This window comes from Panthera pardus, unplaced genomic scaffold, assembly GCF_024362965.1.
Source record: "Panthera pardus isolate Hobbes unplaced genomic scaffold, ASM2436296v1 HiC_scaffold_24, whole genome shotgun sequence".
Lineage (NCBI taxonomy): Eukaryota > Metazoa > Chordata > Mammalia > Carnivora > Felidae > Panthera > Panthera pardus.
The window spans coordinates 118,394,561-118,398,866 of record NW_026526810.1 but is presented as its reverse complement, the minus strand read 5'-3'; the positions used below and the strand labels follow the sequence as shown (position 1 = coordinate 118,398,866).

Here is a 4,306-nt window from a genome sequence, read left to right as displayed (position 1 = left end):
TTAGACAAAGGGCCCCTGAAGCCATCAGACTCATTCCTTCCCTAGCTCATTTATGGGTCATAGAAAAGCTTTCTGCAAGAATCTCTAGGCTTATAAGTCTATGGAACATACCTAGTTGTATGTAAGAACTATGTGGGAAAAGGCCATCTTTCCTTACACACCCTCATTCATTCATTCACTATTTATTCATTCATTCAACAAATACTTCATGACACACCCCTCCACATTAGAGAAGTGGAGATGAAAGAAACTAGGTCTCTGCCCTGAAGGGACTAGCCCAGAGAGATCCATATTGGACACAGCCTCCATTTTGGCTTCCCTGTCTATTTCTTGTCCTATTCCCATGCATTCATTCTCCACCTAACAGCCAGAATGATTGTGTCAAATAAAGTAGATTATTAGCTTAAACCTTATGAAGACCTCCATAAGGCCCTCCATGAGAGGAGGAAGTGGATGAGTTGATGAGGTTCTATTAAGTTAAAGGCACATAGGAAGGCTTCCACAAGATTGACAAGTGATTTAGATGTTTATCTCTGTATCATCTCCTAATATCAGTATTTAAAGCCTTGGGAACCTAACAGGGATGAGGGTGAGGGTCAAGGCACACATACTAGATCCAATGGCAATATAGCCCCAAATCCCAGTCTGGCCTCTGGGAGGAATTCTTTATTTAGATGCTTCAGTGACCGAGAGACAGAGCATGAGCACAAGCACACACACCCATGCACGATAAATAATGGCATTTCACAGACAAAGGGAAAGGCAATGCGGAGGAAGAGGCCCCAAGAGAGGGTAAGGGCTTCTTTGACTCAACGAAGAGGGGCCTATGATGGTGGCACTCCTTGGAATTCTTGTGTGAAAGCGAGGAAATATCCACTCGCAGTAAAGTCCCAGGGCACAAAACACAGCAGAGGTAAAGAAATCTAGGTTTGAGGCCTGGGGAATATCTGTTTCTTCGCTGCATAAACCTACACCAGCTCTCCTTTCTTTCCTTGGGGGCCCTATCTTGTTCCCTGGGACCCAGGAATCTCCTGGTGGATGATGGGAGAGGGCTAGCACCACAGCAACCTGGACAGGTGGTCTGCTGCACAAGGAAAAAGAGAGGGCCAGTGGAGCCAAGTATTAGCAATGAACCTCTGAGCTGGCATCAGGCAGTTTGCCTTTAGGGGCACAGAACCATCAAGGGAACTTGCATGTGGGGACTTTCCCACATGACCCTGGGACAAATGATGGAGGAGAAGAAAGGCTTCCATTGGAGATTTCCATGATGTCACTAGTCTCCAGCTCCAGCTTTGCCCCAGCTTCTGCAGATCCTTAGCACCATTCAGGAACTGTGGAGAAGAGGCAGGAAGGGTAGCATTTTTCTTCCAGGACTATGTCGCTGCTCCAGGAGGAAACTTCACAGTGGGCAGAAAGCTATACAACTGGCCAGCATCTGGTCCCAGGCTCAGGAAATCGTGCCCATTTTAGGGAAATGGGGAGTGTCATAGTAGCTCCAAGCTTCTAAGCTTCTATGGGGCAGCCACTTCCTTCTTTCCTTTCCCATCTAGGCCAAGGTCTGGTATGAAAGCTCCAGATTTCACTGGATCTGCCTAGAGTGCAGGGAGAACTCAGTTATTTAACTGCAGACTGGTTCAAAACTGACCTGCAAAGGAAAGACAGGCCTGGGTCTCAAGACATATGGCCCAAAAGAGCTAGGGTATGGGGAAAGCCATCCTCCAGTTCTTGAACCTCCAGAACCATCCTGTGAGTTCCCAAGTCTTCTTAAGATCCACCCCTTTCCCTTTTCCTGCCCTATAGGGTCCATTCCAAAGGGGAAGAGAAAGGGTGAATTTGCCTGGACCAATCAGAGGATATCTGTGGCTTACTCCTGCCTTAGGCCCATGAATTCTCCAGGTATAAGAAAGGAGGAAGAGAAGCCAAGGGCTGACCATGGTTATGGGAAGCTGACTCACGGCTGATTTAACCTGGGGTGCCCACTGGTGCACTATCTTATACATCTTGCAGCTGATGAGTCAGTGACAGCAGGGTCTGCCAGCGGCTCCTAGTGTGCCATGAGTTTAAACCTGGTTTCCTTTTTCCTGTGTTTCTTGCCCACATAACATCCTCAAGCCATGACAAGGTCATTGAATGTCTCATGGCAAAAGCTGCAGAACTTGTCTGGGTCTATTATGTCTCTATTCTGAGGCAAGGTTTCCACCTTAGGGGATTGCTGCTTCAACTTTCAGTTCTTTGGGTGTCTTCCCTAGGTAATGTGACTGGGCCAGAAGAGGGGAGGAAAAGGTCATGTGAAAAATGGGGCAGCACTGGTTCTTGTCTTTGCTTCTGCTGTTTTTCTGATCTGAGTCAAGCTTCTTTGTTTCCCCCTTTAATGTCTCCATTCCATGGACTGCTAGGTGTCACTTCACTTTGTTGGCATGTTTTTTGCCCTAATAGTGTGTCAGCTTGTGGGACTCAGAAATGAGTGAGGCACAGCAAACCTTACATTGGGTATTGATAAAGAGACACTGGTTCTTCTGGATCATGTGCTCCAATTGCTCCCTCCCCACTGGTTGGGCCCAGGACACTGCTTCCCACAGGAAGCACGTCCTCTAGCAGTCTAAGTGCACCCCATCCTGTTCTTCCTTCTTGATGCTAGGGAGCTGTCATATTGCCTGGCCCCTCCACTGTCCTTAGCCTCCACGTTGCCCAACGTGGGACACTCCATCTTTCCCACAAGCTCTAACCTGCTGATGGCCACTCATAAACCTTGGTTTCTACTGTTGTATCTTTAAAAAAAAAAACAAATAAGGGGCTCCTGGGTGGCTTAGTCAGTTAAGCACCAACTCTTATGTCTGCTCACGTCATGATCTCCCGGTTCATGAGATACAGCCCCACATCCGGCTCTGTGCTGACAGTGTGGAGCCTGCTGAGGATTCTCTGTCTCCCTCTCTCTCTGCCCCTCCCTCCCTCTTTCTGTCTCTCTCTCTCTGTCTCAAAAATAAATAAATAAACATTAAAAAACACAAATAATATCTAATAAGCACTGCCAACCCTTTCTGAGTGCTTAACCACCCCCATCCCCAAAGCACACACAGTCATTTGACCTTCTTACGAGATCCATATGTCAGAATAATCTTAATATTGTTATTCTCCTTTCTAGTTGAGGATGTGCATTTTCTTTGAATTTAGTAACCATGAGACTCTCCTATCCTTTCATCCTGTATAACCCATTAAAATCAATTTCCCATAAAAATTAAAATATGGGCTTGGAATGGTAGTCATAGTCCAAGTCTGGGATAACTTCTGGGGAATAATTCTTCACAGCTCTGCCAACCAATCTCATATTTGGTTAACAGAATGGGGTTCAAGAGTCCAGAAATCTGTGAAGGCTGGCTAAAATAATGATATACGGTAAAAATCAGCTTCGTGTTTAATAAAAGCCAATATTAAAACTTGTTACTTATGATAAAAAACACATTATCTGCTTTAGATAATTTAATCTTTACAGCAATCCTATGAAGAAAACTCTATTAATAGTTTTCAGCATCTTACAGTTGGTGAAACTATATCATAGTAACTGTGGGATCTTGGCCATGTCACTTTGCCTCTTCAAGTTCCAGAGGTAGGATCCAAGCCTAGGTTTGTCTTCCTCAAAGCCCATAACTCTTAACCACGGCAACTTCTCTTATCCACACCTAAGCCACATCTGGCTTTAACAACCAGGAGTATAAAGATAAAGACAGATGCTAGCCTCAGAAACTGACCTATAATGAATGGCATCAATCAGTGCCTATTAGAGTATTTGTTTCCCTTATGTTTTTCTAGGACTGGGAATCTTTACATCCATCTCTCCTTACTGGATTGCAACTCACCCTTGGCTTGCCATGATTTCTTTTCCAGCTGCTAACCTTGTGCACCATGGCACTGAACGCTGTCTGGCTGTCCCATGGAGAGGAGGCTGTGCAGAGCATGGCATCTGACAAAATGCAGGTCATTTTTCTGAATGAGCATTATTCATTTCTGTCGGTTAAATTCAGAGGTAGCAGCCTGCATTTCTCCCACTGGGCTGCTAAGAGGAACTGCAGAGCATGAAGAGACGTTTTAAAAATCAAAATACTATGCTGTATTCTCCCATGTTGAGAAGGGCATGTCAATTCATCTCAGCGAGACCTCATGGGGCAGAAGTTTTGTAAACACACTACAGTGGCCCTTGGGTCCTAATTTAAAATATTTCTGTTCTACTTTATTCCAGGCACTTGCTTTTTTGTCGCTGAACCGAACCCATAGTTTGTATTCAGTAGGAAAGGGAGGGAGAGCATGGCCA

The 4,306-nt window shown here is 45.3% G+C and overlaps 1 pseudogene; it reads right to left on the bottom strand.

Annotated features, from left to right (window-relative positions):
- Positions 1 to 1,987: 1,987 nt before the first annotated feature.
- LOC109274382 (zinc finger protein 346-like) lies at positions 1,988 to 2,707 on the bottom strand (annotated as a pseudogene).
- Between the last annotated feature and the right edge of the window lie 1,599 nt (positions 2,708 to 4,306).